This window comes from Canis lupus, chromosome 31, assembly GCF_011100685.1.
Source record: "Canis lupus familiaris isolate Mischka breed German Shepherd chromosome 31, alternate assembly UU_Cfam_GSD_1.0, whole genome shotgun sequence".
In the NCBI taxonomy this organism is placed as follows: Eukaryota; Metazoa; Chordata; class Mammalia; order Carnivora; family Canidae; genus Canis; species Canis lupus.
The window spans coordinates 18,998,418-19,023,118 of NC_049252.1; the positions used below are offsets into that span (position 1 = coordinate 18,998,418).

The 24,701-nt window shown below is 33.5% G+C and overlaps 2 long non-coding RNA genes across 5 annotated transcripts in view; one reads left to right on the forward strand and one right to left on the reverse strand.

Annotated features, from left to right (window-relative positions):
* The first annotated feature begins 3,986 nt into the window (after positions 1 to 3,986).
* LOC111093551 overlaps positions 3,987 to 24,701 on the forward strand; it is a 37,461-nt gene continuing 16,746 nt past the window's right edge. For 3 of the 4 annotated variants that reach the window (XR_005381963.1, XR_005381964.1, XR_005381962.1), the window contains exons 1-4: positions 3,987 to 4,031; positions 5,104 to 5,313; positions 16,775 to 16,935; positions 22,092 to 22,180. This is a non-coding gene — a long non-coding RNA (uncharacterized LOC111093551). The remainder of the gene's footprint in view (positions 4,032 to 5,103; positions 5,314 to 16,774; positions 16,936 to 22,091; positions 22,181 to 24,701) is intronic. The other variant, XR_005381965.1, reaches the window with a different exon arrangement.
* LOC111093550 overlaps positions 12,405 to 24,701 on the reverse strand; it is a 29,038-nt gene continuing 16,741 nt past the window's right edge. Inside the window, exons 2-3 of the long non-coding RNA XR_005381961.1 lie at positions 14,078 to 14,203; positions 12,405 to 12,671 (exon numbers count right to left, since the gene is read on the reverse strand). This is a non-coding gene — a long non-coding RNA (uncharacterized LOC111093550). The remainder of the gene's footprint in view (positions 12,672 to 14,077; positions 14,204 to 24,701) is intronic.

Sequence of the window (24,701 nt, forward strand, 5' to 3'; positions counted from 1 at the left end):
CATGTAAGATATATTTTGGGGCAGCCCGGGTGGCTCAGCGGTTTAGCGCCACCTTCAGCCCAGGGCCTGATACTGGTGTCCCGGGATCGAGTCCCACGTCGGGCTCCCTGCATGGAGCCTGCTTCTCCCTCTGCCTGTGTCTCTGCCTCTCTCTCTCTCCTCTCTGTGTATTCTCATGAATAAATAAATAAAGTCTTTTAAAAAATAGATAATATTTTGAATCTGAAGAATGATTTGAAGTCTTGTCTCCAACACTTACTATCTGTGGGGTTTTATATAAAAAAATTAATGATTCATGCACCTGTAAAAGTGGAGTAATATGATTTATTATTTTGGATATGAATATAGTAGTAGGGTTATATAACCAATAGCCTGATGAAGCCTGACAGTATCTATGCTACAGGTAGATATTACCTAGATAATATTGTATTTGGAGTAAATTTTTTATGTTTTTTATGTTTCTCTATGCTTGCACGACCCAGAGATCCCTCTTAGTATACGGAATTTTACTTACAATATCTAAATTTCATATGGGGAATATAGAAACAGAAAAAAACATTAATTAATTTGTAAATAGAAATCATAATCAGAAGCCATTTCATACGATTATTTCAATGTTTTGTTAACATCCAGTGACTTGGTAACTCGATTGATAGATAGATTTGATTAAGACTAAAAAGATTTTGAGTTATCTCATATGATGATTTCAGATTATTTGTGTTTTATTACTCCAAATTTCTTTAGTAAGAATTCCTCTAGCAACAAAAGTTTATTGAACTTTACGATATTTTAAGTTTGCAAGGAAATTGGAACAGGATCATGCATTTGATGGGATTCTATTTCCCCACAATAATACTGTGATGTTCATAAAGATCTTTACCCACTTTTTTCACCCGAAATTATTTTATCTTCTCTGAACATGTTTTTCCTTGCCCCCTTTTTTATGTGCTTTAAATTTTTTTTCGTCAATATACTTCATTCCAACATACACCAACAAGGCAAGTTTAACAAGAAAAAAATTATACATTTGCCATTTATTGTATAGACTGGTGCATTTATGATCAAACTTTTTCTTCTACCATAAGCTGATGGCAATTTTTTCAAATATCTGGTGGAAAAGCTTATTGTCCTTTTGCATGGACAAGAAACACTACATAGAATTGTTATGAGACAAATAAAATGAGATAATGCAAATGATATTGTTTTATAGACTACAAAGTGCATTGAAAATAAGATCTATTACCATAACTGTATGCCATAACCAAAGAAAGTTCTGAGTTTGTATTATGTTTGTCAAGCAAGTTGGAACCAATTACTCTACTCATTGTTGGGTTAGTGTGATTGCTACTGCAAAAACGGTAATGAAAATCATGGCATCCTAATTCAGAATATATAGCTTCTTATTATCTGAGTGAAGTGGATGTAAACTATATGTAATAAAAATACATATTATCTGACACAACAAAACTAAAACTTTCTAAAAGTCAAACTTTAAAATATCAATTAGCAATGTTTGCAATACAAAGATACATTTGGTATAATGTAGTGCACTGTTGTATTTTAGCTTCATATCCACACAATTAGACTAATTAAATATTTTTACTTTGTTACTTTTGATTAAAAAATAATATCCAATCAACTGCATATTCAGAAAATTAAAAAAAAAAAAGATCTAGGAAGATAAGAAGGAATGAATGCTTAGAGAAATTAGTTTGGATGAATTAAGTTATCCCCTTCCTAAAAACCCTTCAGTAAGAAGGGTTATAAGATCTAGCCATTGCCACAAGAAAATGTTAAAAAAGAAAAAAAAGAAAAGAAATGTAAAAACAAAACCAAAACTTGATTCTTTGACATGTAACAATTACAGAAACTACTTATATAGTGTTCCTTTTAAAATGGTAAGCAAAGCACACACACACACACACACACACACACACACACACATTTTTTAATCCTGATAGAAACAAGGTAAATTCTATTATACTTATTTTACATACAGGAAAACTAAAGCACAGAAAGATAAAGTAATTTGCTCTTGAACAGAACCAATATTTGAATCTAGAGAATTTGGTTGTATGGTTCATGATTTTAAATACCATATGATGGTGGTTTTCAGAATATTTATAACAAGACCCTTTAAAATTAGTAGCTACCTTTCTTTCTTTGAAGTCTCCATCAAAACAACTGCTTGAACCTCATTGGCTTCTCTTGCTATTTAAATATAAGGTCTTTGAAAACAAGAAGGACATTATTTTTGAATCTTCATATTCCAAGTGCCTAATGGTACTGGCACATAATTGGTTTTAAACAAATGTTTGCCAAGAGGATGGATTCTCCTGCCAAATTGGTATGTTTTTATGACATTCCCAACCTCCTCTTATTATGTCTTTCTGGTTATTTTCAAAGGGTTGATTCAAACTTCCTTGCCAAACTCGTTATTACTCAATATGTCATGAAGTCTCACATAGAATTGATCATGTCCTCAGTATTCTCCAGAATTCTGTATATATTTCTAAAATAGTACTTCTACATTGTATTGTTTTTTATTTGTGCACATCTTTTTCCCTATCAAGTTTCTTCAAAGTAGATATATCATTCATTGTTGTACAATCAGTCCCTAATAAAGTGCTTAAAATTAAATAGTTGCTACCACTTAAAGAGTTCTGCAGCTTAAAAGACAGTAGATTTCTCGATTTTATTTGTCTTCAATTGTAAGAGACATAATCTAATACTGGTCTGGCTCATATTCTATGTATTAAAAAATTAAATCCATCTTAAGATTCATAATTATTTCTAATATGTAAATAATATAAACAAAGGGATAATCTATGAATCCAGGAAAGAGAGTAAATTCTGAAATAAGCTATATGCCATAATGATTTTGGCAGTGTGATTGAGTAGCAGAAATGGGTTTTAAAAATCAGAATTGTGATAGGACCTCACCCTGCTATTTGCAGATTATGCCCTTGGTCAAGTCACCATATTGCTTAGACTTAGTTCTGCATTTTGTAGATAACTGTGCATATTTATAAGGTTGTTTTAAGGGTGAAATGAAATATATGTGAAAGAGCCTGTAAAATGTCAGTGTAGTATGTAAGTTTGTCTAAAACTATGTAAAATATAAGATCCTTAGCTGCCACAGTCTCAATGCATACATTAAAATTGTGATTTTAAATATTTTTTGCTGTGAACTACAGTTTGTGTTATTATAATTTTGTGCTTTAATAATATCATAAATGTAAATTTTGGACTGATATATAGTGCATGTATATAGTTTATATAGGCATATATTATTTAACAAAAGAACAATTTTGTTTGACTAGGATGAGCTGTGATCTATTCTGTTCTGGCCTATTCTAGTCTATCCACTTTTAATTTAAAAATTATATTTGAGGGGCATCTGGGTGGCTCAGTTGGTAAAGTATCTGACTCTGATTTAGCTCAGGTCATGATCTCAGGATTGTGATGAGATTGAGCCCTGCATTGAGATCTACACTGGGCATGGAGCCTCTTAAGATTTTTTTTTCTCTCCTCTCTCTACTCCACCCCTCTAAAAAAAATGCTCTTTGAAACACAGTTAAATAATTGATTTTGTTATTCACAGATGAGTTAAGCCCTAGAGTTTGAAAACTACCGTGTGACAGTCCCAGCTTACTTTGTAGAAGAAAATTGGTGATATTATGGGAAAGAAAAATTTCAATAAACTATGAAAATTATTTTGGTAGTTATTAGGAAAATTCATAAATATTCTGGTTTCCCTCTCTTTTAGAGAATCATTAAAACTGTATTAGTATTAGTAGATAGGTAAGGTCATGAATCTTAGTTTGATTAAAAAACATGAGATGTGAAAAAAATATGAGAGGTGACGTATTTCACTTCTAGAGAGGAGCACCAAGAAACTAAAATTTTGTCACTTTACCCTTTATTGCATGGTGAGTCTCCATGTTCTCTATGACATAGCTCTGTCAGCTTTGGTCTCAGAGTGAGAAGACATGGTCACAGCATCAGTTGGCTTGCATAGGACATGTAATGTGAGTAGAAAATAAACATATCCTATCCTGACTGATAAATAAATTAAAGGCTATGTTGTGTTAGTGTAAAAAAACCCAAGGTCACTGAATTTTGCTTGATATTCAAGTAGAGATCACCAAATAAATTATCGATTTTAAAATAATGGACATAATAGTAGTGGTACATGTAATCAGGCAGAAATTTGGAAGACAGATCATCTACCTAATAGACTTGTAGAACTAGGGCAAAGAGCTGGAAGTTAGAATGTTTGTAGGTTTTATTCCTTCCTGTTGCTTCATTTGCTGTTAATCATTTTGGAAGCAGGAATAAAAGGGAAGAGAGAGAACACATAAATTCAGAAAATGCAACCGTGCAAGAGGCAACTGCTTTTCAATTCCAAAGGGAAATGGTAAGGCTGCGTAAATCTTTAGCTAAACAGCAGTCTAATTGTGCCTTCAAACATAAATCAAAGCAAAGATGTGGTTGTCAAAGCCATTGAGAAATCTCAGAATAAAACCAACGGAGGATGTGCCTCCTATGATAGTTAATTTTATGTGCCAAACTGACTGGGCCATGGGGTGCCCAGATATTTGATCGAATGTTATTCTGGATGTTGTTGCAAGGGCGTTTTTGAATGAGATTAACATTTTAAATTAGAGATAGAGTAAAGTAGGTTGCTTTCCTTAATGCAGATGGTCCTTTTCCAATCAGTTTAAGTCTGAATAGAACAAAAAGGCTGACCACGCCTTTAGTAAGAAAGAGTTGTTCCTATCTCTCTGCCTCTGAACTGGGACATTAGTGTTTTTTCTGCCTTCAGACTTGAACAGAAACATCAGCTTTTTGGGGGCTGGAGGTTGCATGCCTTCCCATGAGAATCATACCATTGGTTCTTCTGGTTCTGACCTCCAGACTTGAGCAGAAATTGAACCATTGTCTCTACTGGGCCTCCAGCTTGCATACTGCCAGCCTACCCTGCAGATCATTCTATTAATTCTATTTCTCTGGAAAATCCTAACTAATACACCACCAATCATTTCCATAGGAAAAAATTCTAGGAAAACAAACTAAAGATTTTCTTCTAATGCTTGACAGGTTCAAGATACAAGCAATTTATATGAGGGATCTTCTACCTGGCACAATGGAAGAAGACAAAGAACTAAATTTCAATTAGAAATTAGTCTGTTGTTTCAGCTAGTCATGTAATCCCATCCGTTTCCAGGAGCTGGTGATATTCTGACAGTGGGGAGACGTAAAAAATAATTGTGAAGAAAATACTTGCTATGGGTCCTTACGAAGATTTGGGTAATCAGAGAGTCTGTTATTTACTACTTTATACAGAAGTAGTGCTATTAATAATTTCATAATTCCACATTTAAGAAATATCCTGCATTAATACATAGTGCATGAGTATTCTCCAATTTAGCAGATGATCTATGTAAAAGATAGGGATGCTACATTGAATTGCTGGAAATCAAATCTTCTTCATTATTTATAACCTTAAAGATACTTAATTTCTCTTTATGTATTTGATATAACAGATCTGTAAAAGTAGGAAATTAGGTTAATTATTGATGTTTCTTGCTGCTGTTTTATGTATAGTTTTTAAAAATGTTTTATTTCTGTGTGGTATTCCATATGCAAATACATCATTATTTATCTATCTCCTGTTCATGAACTTTTTGAGATGACTTCCAAATTTTTATTAATTTATATATATATATTAAAATATGGAATGTATATAAAATTTTATTATACTTACTAGAGTAATGGAGGATTGATTCTGCATCACATACTATGTTATACTATTGCATATTATAAGAGTTACAGTATTATATCAAAATGGAAAATAAAGGAAGGCTATTCAGAAGGTTTTAGGGTCTGAGCTGGTTGATTTTATTTTATTTATTTATTTTTTGAGCTGGTTGATTTTAAATCAGATTTTGCAAGATGAGAATCTGAAAGAGATTATACAAAGTTTATGTCATACTAGCATAGGTGACAGTGAAGTAAGGGCCTTGAAAATAATCTTGATGAGCAAAACTCATCAGGGGACATCTAGGTGTGTTGACTTTTTAATCCCTGCCCTGCCAAAATAGCACAATATGTTGATCAAAGTACAGTTTGTTAAACTGACAGTAGTAAAGCAGGATATCAAACTGACTGTCTTAATAGGGTATTGACATGGAAAATTAGGGTAGCATGTTTTAGTTTAGATTTTAGGCTAGGTGATTTTGATATGGGTTTTGAAAAGCTGAGAAATGATTATAATTGAATAGAGTCGATAACATCATAGCTTTGGGTTGGTGAATACAGCATAGAGAGGACCATGAAGTAAGTCCTGACTAGCAAACTGTTGCTTCTGATAATTAAGCTGTATAGTGGATTGATGTGAGTTCACTGTGTCCTCTAAAAAGTTATATTGAAGTTCTAACATCCAGTACCTGTCAGTGTGACCTTATCAGGAAATATAGTCTTTTCCAGTACAATTAGTTAAGATGAGGTCATACTGGGTAAAGGTAGGCCCTGATCCAGTGGCCTTAATCCAGTATCCCTGTAAAAAGAGAAAACACAGACACAGACACACAGGGAGAATATCATGTGACAAACAAATGCAGAAATTGGGGTTCTTAAAATCAGCATCTTCATACCAGGGAGTACCATGAATTTCTAATAATCACCAGACAAATAAAGACTCAAGAAAGGAACTTCTGCTATGACCTTCAGGGGACAGCAGATTTTGTACTTCTGATCCCCCAAACTTTGAAACAATGAATTTCTATTTTAAGTCCACCAATTTGTGGCAATTTGTTATGGCAACCCTAAGATATTAACAAATGAATTCAGTCTTATTGTCTGGGAAAACCTATGTCTTAGAGCAAGCAGCTAATTTAATTTTTCTTGTTTCCCAAACTGTTTAACATAAGGATGGGGAAGTATGTCAATTCCCAGTGTGGTGTCACATAGGAGAGAATTAATTATGCTAGTTTCAATTCTCAGTTACTTCACTTTTTTATCACCACTAAAATGTAATTTACTGATTGATAGTGTAGTATATTTATAAATCAAACACATAAAGGCATGTTTACAACATATATTAGTGTGTGTATATATACATATACATATTACATACAATGTATATGCTAGCTAGATAGATCTATTTAGATATATTAATTGAGCATTCAAAAATCAAAAAAATATTCTACTTCAAATATCCATATTAGGAAAATAATTTTTGACTAATTTATCTAAAGAAATCTATTTCATTTATATAAAGAATAAATTAAACACATAACTTTAGATGATATCACTAGAAAGAAATATAATCTTTAATGTACAATCCTTATTGTAATGTATAATCCTTAATGTATCTTCTGAAACAATTAGACAAAAGTGGTATACACTATTTGACAAATATTGTACCTTGGGTATTCAATTACAATAACAACCAAGCACTCAGATATAAACCTGGACCAGGGGTTGGCACATCACCAAAAATCAGCTACTGAGAACCTGGAAATCTCCAAAGAAAAGGTCAACTTTCAACATTCTCTCTGATAAGGCTCCTTTCAGGTAGATTCATGGAAAGACTAAACACAAATAGTAAATAATATAAATTCCAATGAAACACACAAGAAAAACAAAATAAGCTATGCTGTAGATGGAAGGAATGTTAATTTATGCTCCAGTGTTCCAAAAAAGAAATGCATAGATGACAAATCACTAATTTTCTCACTAATTGGAAGATCACTGGAGTAGGGAAAATGAATTGGTGCATGTACTTAGGAGGGGCAATCTCATGCTAGATTTGAAGTATGTTATTCTAGTTTCTAAATTAATGACCATCCGTGTAGCACAGGGATTTATTGTTTCTTCCCTCTGTCTCTCTCTGTCTCTGTCTCTCTCTGTCTCTGTCTCTCTCTCTCTCCTCATTATATGAAGATTCACTTACTAAGCAAATGTGAGCATGTTTCTGAAGCTTAAAAAAGGAGGAGCTGCAAGTTGGGAAATTTTAGATTTAGAGAAAAGGTAGGAGGGAGGGATGGTGATAGTATGTGATAGTGTTGATTCCACTAATTTTGGTGCTTGAGAATAAGTGAAGTTTGTTGTGGTAGCCAAGGCTGGAATAAGGTTCAGATAAAACCAAAATACACTAGAGGTTTTCAAATGACCCATTAATTGACCCAAATGTCTGTCTTGGCTCTTCTGACCTCCCCAACCTGATCCATTTTTCCTTAATTCTTTTTTACTGTTCACTGTGTCTTAAAGGCTGACCCACATGACTTTATCAACTGGATATTTTGTCTTCTGATTTATGTTGATGTTGGCCAATGGGGAACCCTGGCAAGAAATCAGAAGGGAAGAGTGTGAATTTGTTCCATTTTTTCTTCATTTTATTTCCTGTGTTACCATTCAGAGCTGAATATATTAATATCACTATCATAGAAGATCTTCCCACATACTCCCCTCTCAAGTTCATTAACCATTCCTTTTCTGATTCTTCAGACCTTAGATAAAAGGATGATAATAGGTTGGTGCTGTCACTTACCTAGAACATTGTGCTGTTTCAGTTCTTCTACATTCTATCCACATGTCTGTAAATAGTCCCTTGGTTAATTTCTTTCTTCAAATTTATTTTCTTCCCAACTTTTTGAGGAATAATTGATGAATATAATTTTAAATATTTGAAGTATATAAGTGATGACAGGATATCCATATATATTGTGTAATAAGTATCATTGTGAGAATACTCAAGATCTACTCAGAAACATTCAAGTATACAATATCGTATCATTGACTATAGGCACCATTCTGTACGTTAGATCCTCTGAACTTAATCTTTTTAACCATCTGCTTCTTGCTGGACCTTGACTAACATAGAGTCTGGAGCTACTTAGTTATAATTCTGCAAAAACTTTGGAGTTTTCATTCAAAGGAATAATAAAGAAAGTGAAAGGGAAAAATTGTTCAAGATGATTGGGCTCTGTAGGAAAACTCAAGAAAGCTTGAAACTACCATGAAACATTTTTTGCTGTAATTTTTATTTGTACTATAATTAGTAGCATCCCGAAAGTAAAGATATCCCTGAAGTGAACATTTTGTTTAGAAAGAGAACATTATCTTTTGTTTCCAAGGATCCTAGTTTAGTTGGCTGAAAGCCTACTTATAAATATTCATTTTACTTTCTAACCTACCTTTCTCTTCTTACCATCTACATTTTCATCCACTGTTTTATTCATTCTGCAGGCATTTCTAGACCCTCCATGAGATCCACACACATTTACTCTCTCCTTACTTAGAACAAGAATCACTGCAAAGCTGTGTGGTTGCCATTGCTTAACGTGACCATATTTTGATACCTGGAGAATTTTGATGCTGAGAGCTGACAAAGACTTGATTATTTTAGTGATATATAGATAGATGATAGATAGATAGATAGATAGATAGATAGATAGATAGATAGATAGATAGATATAGATAGATATATTGTTATATAGATTATAGATATAGATATAGATAGATAGAGATAGATAGAGATAGAGATAGAGATAGATAGAGATAGAGATAGAGATAGAGATGATATATAGATATATATATATATGCCAAAGGAAACAGTAAGGAAACACAATAAATAGATCTAAATAATTGATGGCAAATTCTCCTTTGCATGAATTGGCCAGCATTCTTTGGATAATGAGTTTCAAACAGGACTATTTAGATCATAAAGCTATGAAATTTCAGAACTAAAGATGCATGAACAATTACTATGTCAGATACATAAAGAAAAATTAAGTGTGTTTTCCAAGATCTCATAGATAATTAATGAAGATATGATAAACAGCCATTTGATACCCCTTCTCCACTCTTTGCATAGATCATTTTGTGCATTCCTTAAATAATTATGTGACTATAGATACTTACATGAGACATTTCTCACTTCCATAACACAGCTTTCTTTAGTCATTACTTCAATTGTGAAAGAAGGCTTACCAGGCCTAAATCCTCTAAATTAAAGACAGATTAAAGTATCAGTGGAATAAATATTCTGGAAGTTTAAGCAATCTTTTATTTTTTTTCTCTCTCTTTTTTTTTTTTTTTGAGAATGTAACAACTAAAATATTGGTCAGCAGAAAAATATTCTTTTTTTTTTTTTTTAGAAAAATATTCATTAAAAAATTTTACTTGTCCATTTTTCATTTACTTATTAAAAATATGTCAAATAGTTATTATGTACCTGGTATAGGTTTAGATGCTGTTGACATACATTGAAGAGGGAAATTTAAAGATAAGGTAATTTCAGATAGTGTTAAGTGAATTGAAGAAAATAAAATATTACTGAGCCTCAGCAAAACCGAAGTCAAGGAATGGTAGCTTCATCAGGTAAAGCATCTCTTTTTACATGACAACTGAGCAGAGACATAATTACTGAGATCATCAGTAATCAGAAGATTAAAATAACCAGAACAAAGATTCTGTAGTGAATAAAAAGAAAAGTATAACAGGTGCAAGAACAAAAACTTGATGTAGCCTGAAAACTGCAGTAGAGACAGTGTAGGTAGGCAGAATTGAGGAAAATAGATCATTTATTCAGGCTGAGTTAAGGTGTAGGAATGTTATCCTAAGAAAAGAGGGTAAATGTTTGGAGTTTTTTGTTTTGTTACTTTTTTTAAGAATCTGGGTTGAAGAATACATGATATAAGAGCTAAGAAGATTGTTCTCTTGCTCTAATCTTGAAATTAAAAAAAAAAATCTTTCAGACAATAGAAGAGGTAACTATTCTCAAATAATTTAAATATCCTGATATATCCAAATGGCTGAGAAACTTCTAAAAAGCTGAACAGTTGTATTAGTCATCAGGAGGATGAAAATTCTGGTCAATGTGGCATGACCTATATTAAGAAACATGGAATCTGAGATTGTAAATTGGTACAATCAGTACACAAATCTACCAGTAGTCATTAAAACTGCACATTTTTATAAACCACATCTTTGTAAAAATGCTATTCCTAGGTTACCATCAACAGAAATAAGCATCTATATACACCAGTGGACATATTCAACAATGTTCAAAACAGCTCCATCCTTAACTAGCCTGTACCAAGAAACTGTGTCAATGCCCATCAACAGAAAGTAAGATGCCTAGATCATTCTGTAGTTAACACAAAGAAAATTAATGTACTAGAAGTGTACTCGGCACTTCTTTTGGATGGCTCTCCCAAACATATAGTTGAGGGAAAGAAGTTAGATGCAAAATTACACTGTTGTTTACATTTGTGTAAAGTTCAAACAAAGACAAAATTAACTTATGCTGATAGACATGAGGTGGCCTTTTGGTTGTGACAAATTGACTATTTCTGAGATTCTGGTATATTCTATTTCTTGATATGGAAAGAGGCTATATTGCTATATACATCCCAAAATAAACACCAATTTCTACACCTACAATTTGTAATTTTCTTACTTCAATAAAATGATGGGAAAAAAGAGATCAGTATTATTAGCATAGATTCTATGTGGTGAAAGACTGTATGTGCTGAGAGTGGAAGAAGACATTTTTGTAATTGCTGGAATAATAATAATGGCTTGCCCTAGATGTGGGGGTTGTGTAGGTGGTTGGGGTAGGGTAACTGGATTCATACATCTTGGAAGCGACAGCTATATTATGTTAGGCTAAGTATAATCATTTGTAAAACAGATGTTATTTCTAGATATGTACAAAAGAAGTCTCAAGAATAAAATAAAAGACATATAGATAGAATTTAAGTTAAGAAAATGTCAATTATGATCAATAAAGAAAACATATCTGAATTTTATGGGAAAATATTCTTCTATTCCTACAATTATTGTATTTCAGGGAAAGTATTCTCCTATTCCTACAATTATTGTATTTCAAGTATTTTTTATTACTTTTAAGGCTTCAGAAAAAAACAAACACTGCAATTCATTACTCAGTACATACAATTTCTTAAATTGCTTTATTTACCTAATAACCACTATTTTTCCTATTTGAATATTATAATTCTAAATACTCTTTCCCCTCTTCAATATGACATTTAAACTTTTCTTAGCATCTCCTCTACAAATTGTCCTCCAAAAAGGGCAAGTTAATATAGCTCCAGAGTTTCCACTTTGGGAACAAAGGAGAAAGGAACAATAGTTTAGGTAATAATCTAGTTGCTAGATTTATACTGCAAAACACTGGGAAGCATCCTGTTGGAGCAACGCCTAAAAGATTGTCATGGGATGTTAGCAAAGAGAAACCCAGCAGTTGTCCTTTTTCTTCTCTCTGTTCTCTGCCCTCCTCTACCTCACGACCAGCAGCCCTAAGCAGATAACTTGATAGTATGTCTGTATTAGTTTTCTATTGCTGCAGTAAAAAATTACCATAAACTTTGTGGCTTTAAAAACACAAATTTATTAATTCAAAGTTTCTGAGGGCAAGATGTCTGAAGTTATTAACTCAAAGTTTCTGTAGGTGTGATTTAGCTGGTCGTTTGGGCTACCATTTGAGGTTCAATTGGAGAGAAATCTGCTTCCAGGCTTACACGATTTTGGGCAGCATTTGGTCTCTTGAGGCTTTAGAAATAAAAGCTTTATTTCTTTGTGACCATGAGCTACAGTCTGCTCTTGTTTACTTGCCATGAGGGACCCTCCAACAAAGGCTGTTTGTTCCAGGAAGAAAGCAAGGAATTGAGAAACTCCAGCAAAATAGGCACTTTAACCTTATGTAAATGAATCACATAATCAGAGATGTCCTTTCACCTTTACAAATTCTTTTGGTTAGAAGTGAGTCACAGATGTTACCAATATTCAAATAGTAGGGATCACACAAGGGCTTGAACACAAGGCGTTTTGGATTATTGGGGCCACTCTAAGAGATTGTCTATCCCAGTCCACTCTCTAGCTGCCAGTGACTCCCATCTGTTCCATACCTAAAATAATTTTACCAACTTTCTCCCAAATGCCAGCAAGAGTTTTAGTCCAATATAGCATCTTCTCAAAATCTAGAGCTCATCATTGAGATTGGAGGTAAGTTAAAAAAAAAAAAAAAAAAAAAAAAAAAAAAAAAAGCCTGCTTCTTTTCAATAGAATTTAGGGTGTTTGGCTATCTTTCTAGTTTGTACTCTCCTTGTCCCTTCCATTCCAAACAGCTAATGTTTTTGCTGAAATAATTTTCTCAAGAACTTTGTGGGTCTCTCATGGAACTAACTCAGGTTCTTTTTTTTCTTTTTCTTTTTTTTTTTTCTTTTTTTTCACAAAATCCATTTTATGAGGTGATTTAGAAATAGTCTATTTTGAGCTTTGGCTGAGCTGGCTGAGGGACATGACTCTTGTTTCCTAAAGATATCATGGTTTGATTGAGAGATTCTATGAGTCACACCCTTAATATCTTAAAAAGAAAACTTTCAATCTCACTTTTCAACCTTTCTGATGATTTAGAAATAGTTTACACTATCACACTCTTTTTTCTATAGACATTGCTTTCTTGACAGTGCTAAGATGTCATTTCTAAATTTTACCATCTTTTCCCATTGGAAGAGTGAGAATGTCCCAAATCCTTTCATCCTGGTTGTTATTGTACTTAACACATCTTGCTGCAATTTATCTCACTTTTCTTGAATTTTGCTATAAGTAGGAAAAAGAAATCAGGCAACATCTTTTCTACTCTGCTTGGGCATCTCCTTAGCTAGGTCACCAAATTCATTAGCACATTTTCTACTTTCCACTTTATTATAGGCAATAAAGTTGCTAAGTTTCACAACTATGTAATGAGGATCCTCATTCTTTCTAATTCCAAGAGCATGTTCTTTATTTACTTGTTAGCTCTTACTGGCAGCATGCTCCAAGTTGAGATGTGTACAGAGAGTAAGTTTTGTCTATCAAAGTCTTCAAAATTCTTCTAGCCTACATCTACTGCCAATTAAAAAGCCATTCCCATATTTTGAGGTATTTGTTATGGCAGTATCCCATACTTAGATATCTGGTTTTCCTATGCAAACCTGCAATAAAAATGTTAGCTAGGGATAGTTTCTCATCTGGAGGCTCAAATGAGTAGAAATTTACTTACAAACTTGCATTGTTGTGTATACTATTACTTGTTGGTTGTCTTCTTGGGGCCACCCTTAGCTTCTAGAGGCCACCATCAGGTTCTTGCCATATAAGCTTATAACATGCCTATTCTCTTCATGTAAAGCTGCATAGAAATGGGAGACTTCATCAAAATAAATGCTATAATTATATAACGTAACTACATAATCAAATATATATAGTTATATATGTCCTGTCACTTTTAACATATTCTATTGATTATAAGCAAATGATAGGTTGAATAAACACTCAAAGAAAGGAGATCATGTACATATGTGAATACCAAGATGTAGGGATTATGGAGCTCATCCTAACAGTGATATCTGCCCCGAGATCCATCCTCAAAATATCTTTTGAACATGGGTCTTGATATTTGCTAGGGGTTGAACATTTTATATATGTTATTTACTTAAGTTCTAGCAATGGTGCCTAATTAGATGAATACTGTTATTCTGATTTTGCACGTGAGAAAATGGAGGTGATTAATTTGCTAATGGTAACATAAGGAGTAGTGATCATTTCTGATTTTGCATGTGGTAGGATTTTTTGCAAGAATAATTTCCTCCCATCTCTTCATTCTGTCCTGCCTTTGCATTTTCCAAATAACCTACTTACCTTCTCATCTAAGAGAATGCACAGTCATCAATACATTCTGATTCTTAGGACTATGTTAAGAATTAGCTCTTGAAAATAAGAATGTGATGCTCAAAGCCCTCCTATTGCTTTCATCTGTCAAATAGCTTCATTTCATTGATAAAATAATAAAATTCAGAAACAGCAGGCAAGCAAGATTTCTTTTGAGATAAATAGAACCTAGCAAAACAGCTGGTCCCAAAGATCAGGTCTTTGGCAGATGCTCTCTCTATGCTTCCATTGATGGCAATCACTTAGGCTTTCTGAAGACTCCATTACTATAAATAAATATTACTTAGGTTTCTTCTATATGCTGTATTCTATCCTGATTTTAGTCTTGGCTATTCATATTTTGAATATTGAAAAATTATATTTAAATATGAATATTCATAAATATTTAACCTGCGACTCATAAATAATCACAAAATATGTTATCAAACAGATGCTCTAAAGAAGACCATAGTATGTCAGTCTTTCATTTATTTAAAAAAAATATACCAACTGTTACAATTAAAAGTCAGTGGTTTACAATTAAAAGTGTGTCTATGGCTTAAAAAGTTTGATCTGCACCATTTTGTATTAGCTATGTCCTATGCTTCCTCTCTATACCCTCACAGTGTAGCACATGCTTGAGAAAAACAAGTACTCAAAACGAACTAGCTTCTGATTGAAGAAAAAAAAAAACTGCTCTATAATGAATCACACAGAATTATACAAATGACTCTGAAGGACAAAAATGAAGAAAGCATAATTATACCCATATTTTCTATAAAATGTTTTCTCAGAACAATATGCTTATAACAAATAAACTCATTGCCCCTTAAATATCATCTCTACTTTTCTTCTGCAATAATGGAAACTCTAGTTTTTCTGTTTGTTTTAACATCTTTACTGCGCTATAATTTACAACCATAAAATTCACCCATGTAAAGTGTATAATTTGATGTTTTTTTAGTATATTCACAGATTTTTGCAACTGTAGCTAAAAACTAAGTTTAGAACACTTAAATTACCTCAAAAAGTAACCCCTAGGAGCTAAGGTGGTGGCTAAGTAGGAGAACCCTAGGCTGGTCTTGCCCGTGGAATATGAGTTAACTATCAAATCATCCTAAATATCCCAGAAATCAGTCTGAAGACTGACATAACAAATTCCAAAACTAAAGGGAGAGAAGAAACCTCATGGAAGTAAGTAGGAAGGGCGGAGAGGTGGTTTGAGGCAGAAAGGGATCAGGACTGCTGTGGAGGAGAAGGAGCCATGGTCCAAAGAAGTGTGAGAGACACAGAGAAAGAGAAACAGGGACAGAGAAAGTCAGATAGAAAGACAGGGACAGAAAGGCATGCAGGAACCCACACCCAAAGCCATTTACTGGGAAAAAAGAGAAGAGCTGAGTTTCTTGCAAGCAATGGGGCTTCAAGTCTGGAGTCTGAAAGGTCAGGGAGCTTGGCTGGCTTAGAGTCCTGAGGGCACTGCCCTGTGCCTGGAGAGAAGACAGGCAAACAGCCCCAGGGGCATATGGCATGATTTGCACTTCTTGGAGAAGTCACAGAGAGGTAGTTTTCCTACAAGGGCCTCTCTGGGCCCACAGGAGCTGACTGGCACCCTTTCTCTCCCAGCCCATCAGCAGAAATACAGGCACCAGCAGGAGGCAGCTCTGGACCAGCACAGGCTGCCTCACTTACTTCCAATAAAACCCACTTCCTTGCATTCTGGGGAGACTGTCTTTTGAGATCCAGCTTGCCTGAATCCCAGTGCAGTATGATCCTCCCCCAGAAGACCAGTGCAGGTCCCTGCCCACCCTGCCATCCCTAAAACCTGGAATTTAAGAAGTCAGCAAGCTGGGCTGGGCTAGAACCTATAAGGCACTGGGCCGCTCCTGGTCAGGAGGCAGGCTAACAAGCTGGAAACAGCCATCTGGAAAAGGCCTGGGACACACCTCAGGGAGATAATTTGTTTGTCTCAGAATGCTTTCCTGAGAGGCAGTGGGCTTGGAGACTGTTCTCCAGGAACAAAGGAGGTGACCAGTGTCATTATATTCTCCTGCAGGTCAGCATCAGCACAGAGCCCTCTAAGGTGGCAAGCAGCTAGGGACGATGGACAGCTGAATCTGCTGACACCAAGTCCCATACACTTGCCCTCCAGTCTCTTAAGGATACTTACAGTTGTTCAAGTCTTCTGTTTCCTTGTAGCTCTAACCATTATCGAAGGTGAGGTATTGAAATCTCCAACAATTATTGTTCAATTGTTTATTTCTTCCTTCAGTTCTGTCAATTTTACTTCATGCATTTTGGAGATCTTTGTTAGTTGGTTATATATTTGTAAATTTTATATTATCCTCACTGATTGGCTTTTCAAAGGCTTTTTTGTCAATTTATTTAAATTAAAAAAACTCTTGCTTCATTTGCTTCTCCTATCCCTCAGCCCACACCTTTGGCAACCACCAATCTGTCCTTTATCTTTAAGTTTTGTTTTCGGTTTTGGTTTTTTTTTTTAAGATTTCACATATAAGGTCACGTGGTATTTGCCTTTCTCTGTTTGGCTTCCTTTACTTAGTATAATGCCCTCAAGGTCCATTTCTGCTGTTGTAAATAGCAGAATATTTCTATTGTAAATAGCGATATTTCATTCTTTTTTATAGCTGAATAGTATTCCACTATCTATATATACACTAAGTCTTCCTAGTTCATCATCTATCAGTCTATGCTTAGGTTGTTCCCATATCTTGGCTATTAAACATGAGGGTGCAGTTGTCTTTTAGAGTTATTATTTTCATTTTCTTTAGATAAATACTAAGAATTAAAATAGTTGCATAATATGATAGTTTTTTTTTTAATTTTTTGAAGAGACTCCATACTATTTTCCACTGTTTATTGTGTCTGTAGAAACAATCCCATTTACAATTGCATTAAAGAGAAAAAAAATACCTAGGAATAAATTTAACCAAAGAAATGAAACACCTGTATATTGAAAATACAGTATATTAATATAAGTAATCAAAGATGACACAAATAGATGGAAAGATATTCCATGCTTATGGATTGGAAGAATTAATGTTAAAATATCCATAATACCCAAAGCAATATATAGATTTGGTGCAATCCCAATCAAAACACCAGTAGCATTTTTCAGAGAAATAGAAAAGAAAATCCTAAAATTTGTATGGAACCACAAAAGACCCAAAAAGCCAAAGCAATTCTGCAAAAGAACAAAGATGGAGGAGGCATAAAGCTCCCTGATTTAAAACTGTATCTGCAGATTTAATGTAATCTCTATCAAAATACCAACAGCATTTTCCATAGAGCTAGAACAATCAGTCCTAAAATTTGTATGGAACAACAAAAGACCCCAAGTAGCCAAGATTATCTTGTGATAGAAAAACAAAGCTGGAGGTATCACAATTTCAGATTTCAAGTTATTCTACAAGGCTATAATATCCAAAACAGTATGGTACTGGCACAAAAATGAACACATAAATCATTAGAACAAGATAGAAGCCAAGAAACAAACTGTCATTTATATGGTCAGTTATCCTTCAACCAAAGAGGCAAGAATATGTAATGGGAAAAGTCTCCTCAACAAATGACACTTGGGAAACTGGGTAGCAACATGCAAAAAAATGAAACTGGACCACTTTCTTACACCATACACAAAAATAAATTCAAAACGGATTAAAAACCTAAATGTGAGACCTGAAACTATACCAGTCCTAGAAAAGATCGTAGGGAGTAATGTCTCTGACATCAGCCATAGCAACAGTCATCATGGAAAACAGTATGGAGCTTCCCCCCAAATTAAAAATAGAGTTACTCTGCAATCCATTAATCGCACTACTCAGTATTTACACAAAGAGTACAAAAGCACTAATTCGAAAGGATATATGCACCTGTATGTTTATAGTAGCATTATTTATAATGGCCAAATGGTGGAAGTAGCCCAAGTGTCCATCAATAGGTGAATAAATAAAGAAGATGTGATACACACACACACACACACAATGGAATTTTATTCTGCCATAAAAAAGAATGAAAGCTTACCAATTGTAACAACATGGATAGAACCAGAAGAGTATAATGCAGAGTCAAATAAATCAGTCAAAGACAAATACCATATGATTTCACTCATATGTGGAATTTAAGAAACAAAACAATGAACAAAGGGGAAAAAAAGAGAGAGACATAAACCAGAATACACACTCTTAACTATGAGTACAAACTGATGGTTATCAGAGGAGTGATGTGTGGGGATATTGATGAAATATGTGACAGGGATTAGAGGCACTTATCATGATGAGCACTGAGTAATGTATAGAATTGTTGAAATACTATTTCGTATACCTGAAACTAATATAACAGTGTTATCTATACTGGGATTAAAAGAAAAAAACTTAAAGTTAAAAAACTCTATATTACAAAGCTATGGTGATTAATACAGCATGGTATTGGCATAAGAAACAGACACATAGATCAATGGAACAGAATAGAGAGCCCAGAGACAAACCCAGACATATGTGATTGATTGATTTACAACTAAGAAAGAAAGAATATACAATAAGAAAAGGGCAGTCTCTTTAATAAACGGTTTTTGAAAATCTAACCATTAAAATAACAGTGTAGCTACTCCAGATTTCTTGTATAGTTAGACATGGTAATCTCCTTTTCACCTTTTTAAAAATATTTTTGTATCTAACATCTCTTATAGACAATGTACAGTTGGATCTTGGTTTTTATTTTAATCCAAATTGATCATCAACTTTTCAATTATATATTTTAATCCATTCACATATCTTATGTTTATACAGTTGAATTTAGACCCGTCATTTTGCATATTGCTTTTTACATGTGTAATGTCTTTTTGTTGATCCATTCTTCCTTTACAGGCATCCTCTGTAAACATTATGCACATAATATTTTATGCAGTTCCTTTGAAATAATTTAAGAGAAAAAAAGAAAATATAAGAAATTATGCTATATTTTAATTACCTATATAATTGTCTTTACTGATCTCCGCTTTTTCCTGTGCATTCAAATTCCTACCTGAAATCAATTGTATTTGACCTGAAGAACTCTATTTAGAATTTCTTGTAAGGCAGGTATGATACTAATGAATTCACTTAGCTTTTGTTTATCTGGATCACATTTCCTACATTCTTAGCAGGTATCTTAATATTTGTTCAAAGTTGGACATTTTAAATAATAGATAATTGCCATTCTGGATACACTTTTGGCCCTTTCCTCTCTCCTAGAGGTCGATGTCATTATTATTGATTATTTGGTCTTTTGTTTATTTGTTTAGTGATTTGGCTTAATATGTTCTGTGAAATATATTTATACTGCAGAGTGTCCCCTCTGATGTTCATGCTCACATTTCTTTCCTTACTTTTGCCTTTAGTAAAGGAGAATTAATTAGGTAATACCCCTTAGGTCAGGGTAAGTCAATTATTGGTCAAAGTTCATACCTATGTCTCTTTGCTCGTTACATATTTACCCTTGACCTGCAGATGAATATGTAGCTTGGTGGCTAATACCATAGTTCAAGGAAATTGTACCCTCTTCCTATGTTCAGGCAAGGACTAGTGTGGAGATGTTCCCTCTGTGATTACTTTGGAGAGGGTGCAACCCTGGGTATCCACACACTCATCCAAATGGTTTTTAATGATTTATTTACAAAAATATAGATTTATTTATTATAAAGGGATGGGGGAATAGGGAAAGAGGGAGAAGGAGAGAGTCTTAAGCAGACTCCTCAGTGAGCATGGAGCCCAAGGCGGGCCTGGATCTCACGACCCTCAAATTATGACTTGAGCTGAAGCAAGAACCAGATGCCTAACTGCCTGAGCCACCCAGGCATTGCAAGAATAGATGTAATTTTATTTTTTAAACTTGGCTTCCCAAGGATTGCCCCAGTTCAGAATAGCTTCTTATACAGCCAGTGTAGTATGAGAGAGAATACTTCAGCCTCTTGTGCTGATTTTTGATGTATCTGTATGTGGTTAGAGAAAGTTTTCATGTCTGCCCAATGTGCTGCATTGGTTCACCCTAACACAATGACTGTGATCATAGCAGGGTTCTTCTTGGCTATCTCTTCCCCTAGTTCTTTGTTAAACTTCTGATTTCTCTGCTGTTCCACTTGTTACTACCAGTATCATGGAACCACTAGCACCATCTTAATTGCTATTCTCATTCCACTTTTCTGAAATTTTCTGATGAACTTTTACATTCTGGATGGACCCCATCAATATAAAAAATTCATTTGTAGGCAACCTTGCCCAATGATGTGGTAATATGACTAAGTTTAAACCAAGAGATGAGGAAAGCAATATATATAATTCCAGAATTTGTCACTTTTTTCTTTCCTTCCTTCAACTTTCTACTGAGTTCTTGAGTATAGAGGTTAGACCTTCATCTTATAAAAAGGAGAAAATATGTCAGGAATGGTAAAATAAAAGGCTGCAAACAAACATCCTGCTCTCTGCCCCCAAACTGAAATAATTGAGATGGCTTTATTTCACTTTTCCATGTGATTGTTTAGTAGACTTCTTTTTGTGTTTGAGACACTCCCATTTGACTACTCGGTTTAAATTCTCTCTCATAACAATCATATTTCTCTTTTTAACCTAGCTGAATTACTCATTTACTTTTTCTATTAACTTATATACATAGAACACTTAATGCATATTCCTATCCAGGATTTCAAACATGTGTGTGATTTCAAACATTACAACTTACTAAGTCAACTCAGGTTCTAAAGATCTTATTTATATGTCTATTAGCCTCATCACACTTTAATTGTAATTATTTGTATGCATGTTTGTTACCCATATTTTCCCCCTTTGCCTCAGTTAACTAATATAGCTTTTGATGTCTTATTCTTTTTTGGGTGATTACTATAACCAACACTTACCTAGGCTTTGAATAAATACTAATGAAGTTTGCTAGTTAGTTAATTGAGTTTTATTAAGTTGATATAGGGAAAAACAAAGTACTGAGAATACAACAAAAAAAGTACAAAAAATCAAATTTTAAAGAAAACTAAATCTATCTGGACAAAAGAAAATATAAGAGATTACTATTAAGTAACAGAGGATTTAAAACACTGTTAATACAAAGGCTAAGGGATAACGGTGGATATTCTCATAGAAGAGCCTGAAGATAATCTTGGAAGTTTCGAGCTAGAACATAAAGCAGAGCAGAATTTCGTTAAGAAAGAGACAGTGTTGTTTCTTAAATACTTGTTATCTAATTGTGATCAGTAGAATTAATATGCATTTTTTCATTATGCAGGCCCCCTCCAGCCCAATTTATTAAATTTCCCATTTGAAAAGTAAAATATAAGTTTCAGATAACCTATTTTCTACCTCTTGCAGGGGGATATATATTTTGGGTGATATATATATAATACCGAAAGTTGGATCTTCAAACAAAAAGAATACGAAGCAGCATTAATCAACACCAGGTAAAAATTGGGGCTTTTCTGCTGCCACCAGCACAGAATGTGCAGAATTTACTCATTTATTTAGTCTTCCCACTGTGGCCCCTGTGGCTGTTTATACTCTCAGATAGGGTGCACAATTATTGCTATAGAAAATTTCTGTGAATGCACAAAAATTCTCATATTTAACACATAATCTTTGACAAAACCTATTTACTCCTCTACAACTCAATTTCATTTTCTTATGACTAGATGATGAATACTCTTAAAGTTCTATTATAAAAACTAGTCTCTCCCTAAGATTAGGAAATAATGTTCTCATTGCTAAGAGATAAAATCTCAATAGCTCATCTCTACATTTTATAGCATAGAGATTAATGTTCTTTTCATTGTCTTCTCAAGCTTTGCTCCATTTTTTAAAATTTAAAATTCACAGTGTTGATTCTAATTCAACGGAAGATCATATCATATTTTTCTAGCCACATAATTAACCAAACATATTTCTACTCAGAAAAAAATTTCTACTCAGTTCTTATACCAGCTTTTCCTTCTAAATAAGGCCAACAGTTTATATATATTCATCCAAGATACATATGCTCAAAGTACCTAAGATTTTCCTATTTGGCAAATGCATCATCATAGGTATCAACAAGCTTACTCATGCTATGTACGTGTGACTTAGAAACAGAGATTAATTAGACACTTTACTTGCTCTAGCCTAATTTTAGTATCACAATTCATTGTTGTAAGAATAATGTCCAGCCGACTTCAGAAATTGCCATTTCTTGCCCTTATACTATTAGCGAACTGGAAACAACAGATCATTCTTTTAGCAGACATAAAATATTTTTTTGAAATATGGTTTATTCACTTTAAAATTCCAGAAATGTGTAAGAACTTTTAAAAAAGGTTACCCCACATCATCTATAAAAGCTCTTTTATGACATTTTTTAAAAAACATCAAAAAGTGCAGAGAAGTATAAAATAAAGGTAAAATATTTCATACAACTTATACCAAATCTTTTTTAAAATCATTCTTAGTTATCACTATATATTTTGTCTTAAAATAAAAATATCCTATCAGTACACTCATATATTTACATCATATATATAATATACATGTACATAAGTGTGTATACACACATATATAGACATATATGGATATATGTGCTATATATGTGATATATATATACATATAATTTACACAGAAAAGAATAAAATATTTCTGCGGTGATTACAATAATTCTGTGAGTATTTACTAAGGGATAGATTTTTATATTTTTTTTTTAAGTGTTTTACTAGTCAATGAAGTTGGTTGGTTTTGCCACCAAATTTGTGATGAAGAAATTCAGAGAGAGAAAATTTAAATGACTCTTTTGGGGTCACCAACCTAGGAAATACTGAAATCAACATTCAAAACTAGAGGTCAAGCCCAGAGTTATTTTACTTTTTTCTTTTGTAGACTCATTATTTTTATTAATGTCACTGCATCAATCATCATAATTTGTCTCTATATGGACATGGCTGCTCCTTGAAAAAGAAAAAAGGTACAATGTGAGGAAAGGGCTGGCTTAGAGCTACACATACAATAGAAATACTGACTCCATTGAGTTTCCAAGTAAAATAACAAGGAAATTTGAAAATATGAAAGAAGACACAGGGAAAGTTGTGTATCCAAATAATGTTCAGCTGAATTTTGAGTAGTGGTACAGAAGAGCATAGAACAGGGAGTTTGAGGTACTTGATTGCATTATAATGTCAATCTCATGAGCTCTTTATTTTTTAATCAATTCACAATGCTAGTCTGGTATTCAAGGCCAGCACCTATAAAATACAAAGGTTGGACTATAAAATGTAAGCATTGCGTGGTGCCAAACTCTTTTTTTTTTTCTTTTGAAGCATAAATTGCTTTACAATCTTCTATGTGGAACTACAAATGATAAGAGATGTAAAAACAAAACAAAAAAACTGAAGGGAGTTTAGTTGGAAAAGACGAGAGAGAACTATTGTCTGGAAGACTATCTGGTTGACTTCTGGCTCACCAATGATTTGGTCTCAATGTTTTGTTCATGGGATCCAAGTGTAATGGAGACAGAGTTTAACAAATAACTTAGTTAAATAATCTTAAACTCAGTAATGTTTCTCTCTGAATTTCATGATCATGAACCCTATAATGAGCTAGTTATAACCAAACATTGGCTGCTGATACCACTACATGTGTGTGTTGAAGGGGCCCTATATATAGGGGGTTAAATTTTTAAGTGGTTATGTTAGTCAACATCTAGATTAGCCAAATAATTGGAATATTTACTAAATACATAATTTTAAAATATCATTGTAAGCTTGGTTTTGAAGGAATGCTTGATTTCTATACTTGAGGGAATTCATGTTTCCATGCATGATGTGTTAGCAACAATGGAATATAAGGCAATTGAAGGACAACTTACAGCAGATGATGGATATGGCCTTTTAAAATTAAATTGCTTTTGAAATATATCATTTTATTATAGTTTAATCACTCATGGTATTTATATGTACTGGCTTT